We start from the raw sequence: 14,242 nt of genomic DNA on the forward strand, positions 1-14,242 counted from the left end.
GTGTACATGAAAGAATGAATGGGGTCATGTATCGTGAGATTTTGAGTGCAAACCTCCTTCCATCAGCAAGAGCATTGAAGATGAAACGTGGCTGGGTCTTTCAGCATGACAATGATCCCAAGCACACCACCAGGGCAACAAAGGAGTGGCTTTGTAAGAAGCATTTCAAGGTCCTGGAGTGGCCTAGCCAGTCTACAGATCTAAGGCCTATAGAAAATCTTTGGAGGGAGTTGAAGGTCCATGTTGCCCAGCGACAGCCCCAAAACATTACTGCTCTAGAGGAGATCTGCATGGAGGAATGGGCCAACATACCAGCAACAGTGTGTGCCAGCCTTGTGAAGACTTACAGAAAACGTTTGACCTCTGTCATTGCCAACACAGGATATATAGCAAAGTATTGAGATGAACTTTTGTAATTGACCAAATACTTATTTTCCACCAAAATTTGAAAAAAAATTCTTTCCAAATCAGACAATGTGATTTTTAGGATTTGTTTTCTCATTTTGTCTCTCATAGTTGAGGTCTACCTATGATGTCAATTACAGGCCTCTCTCATCTTTTTAAGTGGGAGAACTTGCACAATTGGTAACTGACTAAATACTTTTTTTCCCCACTGTACATTAGTGTGTTTAATCCGCTCGGGAATCTATCATTAAGGTTTTATCAAAGTCAAATGCCACAAAGTATAAAAAAGAAAGCAGCTTTATTTAAAACATGACATACCGAAAAGAAAAAAAAAGTGTCAAAAACGTAATAAAAAAAAACACAATGAAAAAAACAGTAAATCTAATTTATTTAATAGGTGTGAAAATGCTGCGGAAAATCTTCAATATCAAAAACTCATTGTGAGAATGTAGGGTTAGGGAGCTTGAACTAAACTGGCAATTGGTGACAAAGTAATGTGCATTTTTTGCTGAGCGGTTTGCAGACACAGTAAGGCCACGGCCCCACTCACAGTATTTGGTCAGTATTTTTTCTCAGGAGTGGGAGCCAAAACCAGGTGAGGAACGATCAGAGAAAAGGTAGAATAGAAACAAGTCACCAATTCTGCATTTATCACCCACTCCTGGTTTTGGCTCCCACTCCTGAGAAAAAATACTGACCCAATACTGATAGTGGGGCCATGCGGAAGTGAGAAGTGAGAAGGCATCCTTCGGTAATAATCTAGAATTGTCCAGCCAGGTTCATCTGATCTTGATGCAGCTGCAGCTTGCCCTATGGCCATGTTCCCACATCTAAAAATGCTGCTTTTCTACAGCTGTGTATTCTGCAGGTGTCCACACTAAAACACACAATAGCAATCTACTCTGGTTTTTGCATTTTTGTCGTGCATTATTAACTGAGTATTTCCTTTTTTTTTTTTTTTCTTTTTTTGCTGCATTTGTGAATGAATTTTTTTTACTGCAGACACGCTGGAATTTTATTCAAAGGCTACATTCCCACAAAGAGATTTTGTTAAGTTTTTTACGCAGCGTAATTTAGAAAAAAATGCAAGTAATATATTTTACTTACTGAGACCAGAAATAGTGCAGAAAATCTGCAACACCAAAAGCTCATCATGGGAACGTAGCCTTAAAGATGCAATTACGACTTTTACATGCATTTTTTTCAGAAAACCTTTCAGGTAAAAACGCACCAAAAAAAATACACAGGTCAATGGTTCAATAAACGCAGTGTCAACAGGAATTTTCATATCTCTCACATCCACTTTGATTAAACTGTTAAACGTAGCAGATTATCTGCAGAAAAAAAACACTGCGGAAATAACATGTGGGAAAATGGCCTAAAAGATTTTCGTTCACAATCATTTAGGAAAATCCTTAATGACTTGTCCCGCTCACACAACTGCTAAATGTTACAGCTTATCATTTCAGATATATACTTCAGGACAAGAATGAGATTTATGCTACTAAATCGAGATTTGCACATCTGTTTGTCATAGTCCTAGGATGGACCACGATATACGGAGCAGCCACTGGTATGCCGACCCGTATACAGCAATGTACGGGTCAGGAGATCTATGGCCGATCTGTGCTCGGACCTTAACAAACGAATATAATTTGTCTGTTTCAATTTGTACATCTGTGATAAACGGACAATTTTTCTCTCGTGTTATCTGTTTTGCCTCCATTTTTTATTGCCTGTTTTTTAACTCCTTTTTTAAAAAACTAAAGGATGTAAAGTGTTTTCATTTTTTTATTGATCGACTCTTAGCAATGAATCAGTTTAAAACACATATAGAAAAACTGAAGTGAACAGGATGTTTTCTGGGTTTCATCTGTTTTTAATACATTTCTATAAACTGGCATTTTCTGACTATCACAGATTGGACTCATGGATCCATTTTTTTAAACCGATGTGAGTATGGCTCAATGAAACGCTAAGGCTATGGTCATATAGTGTTTTAGCATTCATCCAGTGGCTCCATCGGGACTTATGTTCGGAGCTTGGTTAAACAGGATGAGGAATTTTTTTTATGTCAGACAGTTGCAAAACTGGACTAACATTTACCAGAAGTCTGTCAGCTCGGTACATCCTTGATGTAGCTGAGTATCTTTCCACCTTCTTGTCTAAACCTGAGCTGGTGTTGCCTCACTCCTCTTGCTGTGGGATTCCAGCCATATGTTATAATGAAGCCATATGTTTTCCTCCCTGCTCAATGTCTGCTTACAAAATGTTCCAGACGTCAATAGGAAGATCTTAAACTATTCTTTCATGATGTATAACGTTCTGTAACTGACCTCAGATCACTTCTGTGCCAAAGATGAATACAACTTCCTTCTACCATGCCGTAATATAATAATATAACACCTTGTAATGTATTGCTGGTAGAGGTGAGTGAATGTGAATAGAATTTGTGTAGAGGTTATTGATAATTGCAGGTCCTGGCAAATTTGAACAATTTGCAATTCAATTTGTGTGAATCGTAGAAAAATAATATTTTACACATTGCAGGAGATTCCATCAGCCGCAGAAAACTCCCCTGTCCTGTCACTCAGTGAGCTCTGCTCAGTGCAGGGCCCTGCTCGCTGGTGCGGCTCATTCTCCCCGGCTCCTCGGCGTCAGAGGATTACAGTGGGGGACATCTCCGGACAGGTGAGTATAAGGATTTTATTATTTTATTCTTATATTTACACATGGACAATGCGGGAGCAGACTACTACTCCCAACATTATCCCTTGCTCTTGCTGATCACAGCGTGAGCAAGGGACAATGATGAGGGCAGCGTTCAGCACCCGGCAGTTGGGAACAGCGCTAACTGTACACTGATTCCGAGGCGCCTGTATGTGTCACACTGATGACACGTGGATGTCATCCGTGTGTGTTCAGCATGGGACATTCTGCAGTGCAGTGTGTAAAAACACAGACATGCCTACGTGTGGAGCACACAGACACACGGTCCAGGGAAACACACTGACGTGCATAGACCCATAGATTTGAATGGGTCTGCGTGTCAGTGTCTCCACTATGTATGGAAACTGTCACCACACGTACTGGACACACAGACGTGTGAAAGAGCCCTTACAAGCGGAACCTGGAGTTCACTGCACATGCTCTGGGGCTTTCTTGTGGTCCAAAGATCCCAGTCTAGTGTGAACATCGAGGTATAACTTCCTGACACAAGCCCTGGAGGGCACTGTGCATATGTAATTAACTCCGGGGACAACTTTTCATGTTACATTTATAAAAGACATTAAATTTGCAGAGAATAACTTCTCTGGTAATAGAATTTCCTCTTAAAATCTTCACAATCTCAAATTCAAATTGTCAGATCCACTTATTGCTAATTGGTTCATAGAAATGCACTGGTATATAGAAAAGTAGCTCAATGTACCTGTGAACAGAAGAATACAAAGCACATTCAAGTATGGAAAATTCTCTTATATTTGACAGTGCAGCCCGTGGTTCATAGCTATTGCTGCTTCCTCCAATGCTACAGGTTGGGAGTTTGAATCCCAGGAACGACCAGTCTTCAAAAAAAGAATGAATTAAATAAATAAATGTATTGCACAATGAAGTCAGTAACACACTGTGAGTGAGGCCAGGTGCAGACTAGAGTATGAAAAATCATTTGAGTTTCATCCATTTTTACATCTGTGTAAGATCCTTTTTCATACATCTTTATTAAAAAATGCATATGGTCAAATACAGTTTCCTACGGATGTTCTGTGTGGGATCAATTTTTTTTTTTGTTTGAAGCACCTATAGACTTGAATGGGTGAGTCGCATTGGAGAATTGTAAGAAAGTAGTGCACGCTGCGATTTTTTTTGTGACAGACAATCAGACCAAGAGAAAAATTGTTCATATGAACAGAACTATTAAATTACATGGGTCGGTGTGCTGTTGTGTATTATCCGATTAAAAATCAGACAGCACACATCCGATTTATATGCTCGTCTGTCTGAGCCCATGAGAATGGACTTGGAAGATTGAGAGCTAAGGAATAACACCTTTGGCCAAATTCCGACATTCGTAGTTTTTCTAAAATAAAACAAGGAGCATTATTTATCAGTATTTTGAATACAATTTTTGACAGTTTTTAAGTGTCAGTTTTTACCTTTATTGTTTTATCAGTGATGTTCATGTATGAAAAAATAAATAAATTGCAAAGCTTCTCCTATTACATTGTTAATCACGTACAGCCACGTACTGTACATTGATGACATCCATGTGCTTTCTGGGATTTTCATGGACCCATAAACTTGTATAGGTTACGTGTTCTACCCATGAAAATCACTGATACCCTTAGTCCTTATGCAGAAGTTTTTTTGTTTAAGTGTATGTGCACACATTTAGTAATTGCAGCAGAATTTGCAAAATGAGGAGTGTTGTCAGGAAAAATACAGAGTAAAGAATGCATCAATAACATTGAAGGAATTGACTGCACATTTGAAAATGCTTTGATGGTTCACATCTACAAGGAAAAAATAAGCAATGTGTGCAGGAGATTTCAGAAATCTCATTAACATTGTTGGTACTGTAAAATGCTTCATGTTTTCCGCAGCAAAAAAGCCACACAAAAGTCCTTAAATGGAGTCTGTAAGCCCATATTTGCTCTTCAAACTAACCATATAGCCTTCTAATAAGATAGTTATTTTAGTTTTCAAATCCTCAGTCTCCCCCAAAAAGAACTTTTTTTCAATATAAAAATGAGCTGCTTATTGAACCCTTGGTGTGGCTAAACGCCTTGGTGCACAGTTCCACCAACTTATTTAGCATTCTGATGCTTTCTTCTATATTGATGGACAGCAGCAGCTTTCCCAGAACATCATTCTTCTTTCCTGTCATCGCTTGTCTCCTGTCTGCTAACATCACTTTTGTGCAGGAGCAAGCACAGACATCACCCTCTCCACTCTGCTGACATTGCACAGGACACAGCTACACCCGAGGGATATCAGCAGAGAGGAGAGAGTGATGTGTGCTTGCTTTTGCACACTGTGTAGCAAGCAATGTCAGCAGAGAGGAGAGATTGACTCGCCTGCACAGGGGTAGGGTGCATATCACATGACATAAGATTTATCTTCAGACATCGCTGGCGCCGAGCAAGCCAGCATTGTCAATCAATATAGAACGGGGAAGTGGCATGCTAAATACGGGGTTGGAACAATGCACCGATGCATCCTAATTTGCCATTGCAATAAAGTTTATTTTTGGGGCTAATGGAAGATCTGATTTGAAAACTAAAAAGATTTTTATAGTTGCTTCATCCCTTACAAAGCCACGTGGTTAATTTGAAATATAAATTTGAGCTAACGAACTGCCTTTAAGTGCTTTTGTGCAGCAGTTTAGGAAAACTTACAATTTAGGCTGCGTTTCCTTGATGAGATTTTGGTGAGTTTTTAATATTTCAGATTTTCTGCACCCATTAAGTAAAATAGGTTACTTGCATTTTTTTTTAGAAATATGCAGAGTAAAAAACTCACTAAAAACTCATTATGGGAACATAGCCAAAGTAGTCTATATAGTGAGGGCTATATTTATAGGCTTCAGGTTACACTCTCCCTTTTTCTGCTAGTTGACTGCTTTTTCCACCCCAAACCATCTCATGTGCTCTGAGAAAACTAACTGATTCTCTACCACTGCTTCTCCTTTCTTACAGTATGTAGCCCAAGGTTGGAATCATACAAGTGTTAATTCTTTCATGTGAGAGAATCGGATCGATTATGTAAATTATACTCGGCTTCAACTCTGTCCTAATTTGAGCCAAGTGTCAGTTTATTGTGATCCGATTCTTTATCACATGAAAGAATTGTAGTACAGGTGCGGAGAAGATGGAGAACTTAATTTCTCCATTTTCTCCATTGTCTTTGTGAGCGTACATCGGACTGCAGTTGGATGAAATCCGAGTGCAGTCCTATGTTTTACATTCACCCATAGACTTGTATTGGTGTGCCTGATCCAATTTGCAAAGCCATTTGCAGCATGCTGCGATTATTTTCTCATGCCAAAGCGGCACGAGAAAAAAAACGCAGATCTGCACTGCCCCATAGTATGACACTGATCCGAGTTCTATCCATTAAAACATCACATACCACTTCCTATAGAAGTGCATTGAGCTATAGGTTGGATTGCTGCTAAAGGGAAAAAAAAAAAACCTCTTTAAATCTTCTTCCTTAGCGAGTGTGAACGAGCTGAGTGTTACCGGAGAGTAAGTGCAAACGGAAGTAAGTGTGTGACTTGTTTTTCAGTGACTTGGATTCAGGAAGTTTGGAAGGGAGAAATTTGGACTGAATTGCTGTCTGTATTTTATTAATTCTTTACATTTCTTTTTACTTAACATTTCTGTCTAGTGCAATCCCCATTAGGAAATGAGCTCTATTATTGACAACTCTATCCGGTGTACATCTTGCCACATGTATGCAATCCTTGAACAGCCGGTCGTGGGTGCATATGTCACGCCCCCGGGGGCCTTACTGTTTGGGGACAGTATATATATATATATATCACGGTGGCTGGTCCAGGGCAGACAGTGCACAAAGGGGTGTCAATTATTAATAAAAGTTCAGAGAAATTCGTGACGCCACCTGTGGTGTCTGGTGAAGGTCACCAGCGCTGCAGCAGTCCACTGAGGCAGGTGTCAAGGCAGCTAAAGATGGTACAGCTCCCCACTGGTGGAGCGAGCCTCAGGGCAGTGTAGATAGATAGATGATGGGAGCGCTGGGCATTGTGGTGCAGGTAGATGGCGCAGCCGGAGTAACGGACAGAGACAGAGGGTTTTTGCTTCGTTACCTTTACTGGTACAGCTGTTAGATACGGTCCAGGGTACTCCAGGTGAAGGGCGCACTTTTGGACTTCTCCCCAGGAAGCGGGTATAAGGCCTCATGATCCGTGTCTGCCTCTGTGTAAGCTCCTGGCCAGCCTGCAACTGTGCCTAGCTTATGTGTCTTGCTTTTTCTACTCCACCTGTTGCTCTGAAGTAGGACCTCCGGTTGGTAACCACTTTCCCTGGACGTCGGGGCCTTCGTGGTACCTGGTACTGTATGTGTCTAGCTTCAGGTTTGCCAGGGACTTGTAGTCCTCCTGGGATTCCGGTTATCCCTACTGGGTGTAAAGGGTCCCTGTAGGCTCGGACCCGGTGTCCGGTATATATACTGGGGTGAGCCTGGTATGCTCCTCTGCCCCCCTTAGTTACACTCTGCTTTCCTCCTCGCCGTCGGCCACGCTCGGGGCCCTCACTAGGCTTCAGGGCTGCTGGAGGCCTAGCTTGCCTCACACAGCAGCCTGCGTGCTGCTCTCTCTTCAGAGCACACTGCACTGTAACTGAAGAACTGAACTGCCTGGCTCCACCTTCCCTTTATATATCCCTATGAGGGCTCCCTCTGCTGGTATGAGGTGGAAGGTGGAGGTGTTTGCATGTAGTGAGGGCCTCTTGTGGAGAAATCCATCCATGCACCCTTCTGGGTTCTGTGGCACCTTGCGCAGCAGGGCGCCACATTCCCCCCTAGTAAAAATCCGTACTCCTGGACTGAAGCCAGTTTTTTTGCAAAAACAAGTTAAACAATAACATTAACATTTACAATAATAACAATATGGTTACAGCAAGTCCCGTAACCTGGTGTCCTTTTCACCAAAAGTACATGGTAGCATGAGGGACCCGTCCGCAAACCCTCCACGTAGGCACTGAGCGTGGCTGCAGGGCATAGGTGATCCAGGTAATGGACCACGTCTTCCGCCACGCCAAACGGGTTTTTGTTCAGTGGTCAGTTACAAGGGACCCCAGGGAGTGCAATTATGTACATGAACAGTTTTTGGGCTGCTCACAGTCCTCAGCCACAGAGTCTTTTTATACATACCCTTATGGGTGACTAAATATAATAGAAAAGTGTCCATGTCACCTAAATTGTCCATCAGCAAGGCAAAACACAACAATAAATGAATACATGAAAATTTTACAATAATAACATACCCCAAGGGCAACTATTTATACTGTAGGTTTTTCTGTTCATTCACTAAACCTAACAGGGGCCTGGCCTTTGGTGCTACGTGTTGTTCTGCGTAGTTCGGGAGTGTGGATGGTATCTGTGTTTGCTACCCTGTCAGTTCTATGTGTGGGTAAATTGTAAAACTGCCTTAACCTCTCCATGGGACTGGCAAGTGTACCATTGGCTGGGCCTTCTTGCTCTGCTCCAACCGGGGATCCTTCTTCCGGGGATTCTTCTTGAGCAGGCTCTTCTGGAGCACTTACAGGTTCTTCTTGCTGTGGACGGTCTTCTGGCTGTTGAAAGAAGGGGATCACAGGTATTATCACTGGTCCTCCTATTTGGGGCCAATCTGCCGGGAAATCTCCTAATTCGGTATGTATTACTGCTTCTTTAGGCTCCTCCGGTACGGTGAGAGGTGCTTCCTCCTGGGGCTTTAGCAGACCTGGACACAACTTCAGGTGATCTCTTGATACCATTGCAGTCGTTCTTCCTCCGTCCTTGGTAATTAGACAGGTCTTCCTGCTATCAAATCTTGACTTTAACACAGTGTAGGGTTCTCTCTCCCACTGGTCTTCAAGTTTATGGTTTCTCCTTTTCCTCTTTAACACCACTTCTCCTGGTGTGAAGGGTTCTGTAGGGGCACTTTTATTGTAGTGGGCTTCCTGCTTGTCCCTTGCCCGAGTGAGACTGTCTTCAACACAGGCCTGTACTCTTCTCTACTGCTCCTGTCTGGTCATGTCCCAGTCCTCAGTGGACATATCTGCTTCTGGTTCTACTACACCAAGTTCCAGGTCCATGGGCAACTTCCCGGGTCTTGCTCGCATGAGATATGCTGGAGTACAATTGGTGGAACTCACAGGTATGTGGTTGTACAGATTTACCAGGTCAGGTAGTAGGTCTAGCCACTGATTTCTCTCCTCTAATGGTAAGGTCTTCAGCAGGTCGATGACTATGTTATTCATCTTTTCACATAACCCATTGGTTTGGGGGTGGTTCGGTGCAGTCCGGATCTTCTTACACCCGTACAAATGACAGAACTCCTTGAACAATTCGGCTTCAAAGGAGCCTTGATCTGTCAGCACCTGCTCCAGGTATCCATGGGGCCTGCAGAGGTACGCCTGAAACGTTTTCGCCGCAGTTTCTGCCGTCAGATCCTTGACGGGGGCTACCACCAGGAACCGGGAGTAGTGATCCACCATGGTCAGGGCATAGGAATATCCTGACCTGCTGGGTGACAGCTTGACATGATCCAGGGCCACGATCTCCAAGGGTCGAGTTGTCTTTATGGGTTGCAGGGGTGCCTTCTGACTGCTGTAGTCTTTTCCTTCTGAGGCTACAGGGTCCACAGTCTCGGCACCATCTCTCTATGGAGCTCTGCATTCCAACCCAGTAAAACCGACCTTTCAGCAGGGTTTCTAGCTTCTTCCAGCCAAAGTGCCCCGCTTGATCGTGGTAGGCCTCTAATACCATCTGGATGTCCGTCCTTGGCACTACAATCTGCCACACCATCTCATGGGTCCTCGGGTTGACGTACCTTCGGCACAGCTTCTCCCTATAGATGAACAGCCGGCTTCTCTCACCCCACAGTTGCTTGGCTTGTGGAGACGCTTCCTTCTCCAGGGAGGAACCTTCCTGAGTTATCAGTTCCTTGATACGGCTGACAACCGGGTCGCTGTCCTGGGTCTCCTTCCAGCTGTGGTGAGGCAAAGGGTTTAGCGTCTTACCACGATGCCTCCTGGACGCTCGTTGCTCGTAGACCATTCCATTACAGTGGAAGGCAGGTAGCTCAATCTCTTCCAGGTCATCCACTTCTTCGTTAGTGTCCGACTGGTGAGGCATCCTGGACAGGGCATCAGCGTTGGCATTCTTGCGGCCTGCCCGGTATTTAATAGTGAACTGGTAGTTTGACAGCCGAGCCATCCATTGTTGTTCCATGGCTCCTAACTTGGCTGTTTCCAGATGAGTCAAAGGGTTATTATTTGTGTAGGCAGTGAACTTACTGGAGGCTAGATAGTGTTTGAACTGCTCAGTGATGGCCCAGACCAGGGCCAGGAACTCCAACTTGAAGCTGCTATAGTTCTCTGGGTTCCTCTCGGTCGGGTGGAGCTTCCTGCTTGCATAGGCGATCACCTTCTCTTGGTCATTTTGCTTCTGACTTAACACAGCTCCTAATCCCTCGTTGCTGGCATCTGTGTACAGCAGGAACGGTTGGCTGTAGTCAGGGTAGGCTAGGATCTCTTCGCCGGTCAGGATCCCCTTCATCACCTCAAAGGATTTAGCTTGCTCCTTACCCCACTGGAACGGGGGATTTCTGCCTCTCCCGGACTATCCTACCAGGAGATCTAGTAAAGGCGCCACTTTCTTGGTATAGTCCTTCACAAACCTCCGGTAATACCCGACTAGTCCCAGGAACTGACGTACCTCCTTGAGGTTCTTCGGCTCCAGCCATTTCTGGATGGCAGTGACCTTCTCCGGGTCTGGTGCTACTCCCTCTGGACTAACGATGTGCCCCAGGTACTGTACCTTTCGCTTGAGCAGGTGGCACTTTGAGGGCTTCAGCTTCATCCCATACCGGGACAGCGACTCAAATACCTCTGCCAGGTGCTTCAAGTGGTCGTCATACGTTTTGGAGTACACTATCACATCGTCCAGGTATAGTAGTACAGTCTCGAAGTTGCGGTGTCCCAGGTAGCACTCCATCAATCTCTGGAACGTTCCGGGGGCGTTGCAGAGTCCAAACGGCATACTGTTGAACTCGCTGAGTCCCATCGGGGTGGTGAAGGCCGTCTTCTCCCGATCCTCCTCAGCAACAGCTACTTGCCAGTACCCACTAGTGAGGTCAAGGGTGGAGAAGTAATTTGCAGACTTTAAGGCAGCCAGGGATTCCTCTATACGTGTAAAGGGTATGCATCTTTATGTGTAATGCGATTTACTTGTCTGTAATCTACACACATTCTCATGCTTCCATCCTTTTTCCTGACTAGGACCAGGGGAGCTGCCCAGGGACTACAGCTATCCCTTACTACCCCTGCCTTCTTCATGTCGTGCAACATCTCTTTCGCCTTCTGGTAGTGTGCTGGTGGTATAGGCCTGTAACGTTCTTTGATGCGTGGATGGTCACCTGTGGGGATATGGTGTTGTACCCCTTTAATCCTCCCAAAGTCAAGTGGGTGTTTACTGAATACCTGCTCGTATTCCTGAACCACCCGGTGTACACCCTGTTTCTGATGGGCAGGAGTGGTGTCTGTCCCAACATGGAGCTGTTGACACCAATCCTCCACCTGGGTTCCCGGGTCATTATCCTCCACTCCGTCTGGTGAGGTTAAGGACTCCGCCGTGTGTATGGAGTTGTTATCTACTGTGTACAGTTTGGCAACAGTGGCGTAGCGTGGTAATCTAATCTCATCCTCCCCATAGTTTAGGAGGTGTACAGGCACCCTTCCATTGCGTACATCCACTACCCCTCTGGCAGTCAAGAGTGTAGGTCTATGCTCCGAGCTAAGGGGCTCTACTACCGCCTGGTAGCTCCGTTCTTTGAGACCTATTGCTGCTCTACACCAAATCAGCATTTCACTCATTGGGGGAATCACAATGGGTATCGGGTCTGTCACCCGTACATTACCGATTTCACCACCTGATAGCTTTACCTGTTGCTGGTACATGAGGGCTAGGATCTCTTTCTGGAGCACACTCCTCTGCCCTGGTCTGGCGGTGTCAGCCATCTGTTGGAGCAAGAACAACACTTCTCCCAAACAGTTACTAACAATATTTGTGCCAAGTACCATATACAAGTCTGCATCATCAGGATTAGTCTCTACTACAATTAGTCCCTGGTCCTTCAGTTCCACTCTTCCCACCTTTACTGCCACATCCTTAACCCCAACTGGGTTAAGGGGAAGGCCATTGGTGGCATACACGGAAAGGTTTGGAGCTGCTGGCGGGCTCAGTTCGTCTATGGACCAGAACCTTTTGTAGAGGACATCAGGCATGATGGTTACCTGAGATCCTGTGTCTTGTAGGGCAGGGGTCGCGATTCCGTCCTGCACAATGGACAGGAAAGGTCTTCCTCCCACGAACCGGCGGTACCAGTTTGTTGGGCCTGGTTGGTCTACTCCTGGGTGTCGGCCCTCGGCCCCAGGGTTTCCTCGTTTAAAGGACACCTCCGCGTGGTGTGGCCGGCTTTATGGCAGCGGTAGCAGATGAAGTCCTCTGGAGGGCGGCGTTGGTCTTTGGTCCTCCCACGGGGCGGCGTTGCCCCCCTCCGGGGTGGTGTTGTCCACCTACGGGCTGGCATCGTCCTTCTTCTTCTTCTCATCCAGGGGACATCCTCAGGGCTGTCGGCTAGCAAGATCCTTCCTTCCGGCTCAGGCTCCGTCTGTAGCTGCAGGGTGCTCATGACAGTGGCCAGGGTTTTACTTAGCTGGCGCACCTCAGAGCGTAGGCTGTCCAGCTCGCTAGGGGACACTGTTTGCATCCTTGTTTTGGCCGTTAATGAAGGAGCGGTGGGTGCTGCAGGCACGGGGGTGGCCCCACCCTGGTAACGCTGGATAGCAGTGTCTATTGTTTCCAGGGGCTGCAGGCCCTTTATAGCCATGTCCTTAAGGGTGTCAAAGGTGGCATCTGGATGGTCTAAGGCCCACCACCGTACAGTTCTGCTCTCCTCCTGGGACTTTAACCCCCGGATGAACTGTTCCATCAGCATTTTATTTTCATCTGGATGCTGGCTGGACTAACCTGTTTCAGGGCCGGCAGGGCTAAGCGCCAGGCATAGTCCCGGATACTGTCCTCAGGTCTCTGAACACACTGGTAGAACCTCATCCGGAGATCCGTCTCAGTGCGGTTTTCAAACGCGGTTTGCAGTCTTTTAAAGATGGTGGACACTGATTCTTAGTCTGTGGCTGGCCAGGTTTCAACTTCTCGCTCAGCGGCACCAGTCAATTGTCCTAACACTACAGCGGCTCTCTGCTTGCCAGTCATAGAGTACATGTCCAGTATGCCGCATATTTTCCTCTTGAATCCGGACAGTGTGTTATACTGGGGGAACCACTTCACTCCAGGGATATACGGCAGGGCCATAAGGATCAACGGAGTTACGACCCCTGCTGGTGGAGCGGCCGCTCCGGCCTGTGCGGCGCCGGGTGCAGGTTGGACATCAGGAGCGTTAGTCGATGCTCCGGCGGCTTGCTGGTCGTCGGCCATTGTTGCGCCCCCCTAGTGAACCGGAGCCTACCTTCTTCAACAGGTAGGCCGCAGCTCCAAAGACGACGGTCTTCTTTCAGGATCTTGCGTCGCTCGCGTCTGACGTCAGAGCGTCCCCTGGCTCCTTCCAGGACCTGACGCTTCCTGGTACGACGTCAGGGGCGGGGCGTGTCCTCGACTTCGCGCGCTTCCAAGCGGTTACACCCCTCTTCTTCCCGCGCGGCGACCCGAAAATGGCAGATAATGGCGGGAAGCAGCGGCAATTGGCGGGAAAACTTCACCACAGTAAGATTTACAGTCTTTTAAGGCGCACAGTACCCGGTGGCAACGGGCACGCAATCCTGTTCGTGACGCCAGTTGGGATGTCGCGCCCCCGGGGGCCTTACTGTTTGGGGACAGTATATATATGTAATGCACACGCCCGGACTGACTGGCGTGTGCGTGTTTATGTAGTGATTCCACTGTGCCATGAACCGGAGAGTGCCTGGAGGGGCGTAACTAAGTATCTGCCCGATCCGACCAAGGTCGCACGACGGCATACGACGCCAGTGCACCAGGGAGGAACCGAGCAGAGGAACCAGGGTCTACTCCTGGTCAGACTCCGGACACGGCTGTTGAC

This window comes from Phyllobates terribilis, unplaced genomic scaffold (genome assembly GCF_046119375.1).
Source record: "Phyllobates terribilis strain yellow unplaced genomic scaffold, ASM4611937v1 Scaffold_5__5_contigs__length_657084704, whole genome shotgun sequence".
Taxonomy (NCBI): domain Eukaryota; kingdom Metazoa; phylum Chordata; class Amphibia; order Anura; family Dendrobatidae; genus Phyllobates; species Phyllobates terribilis.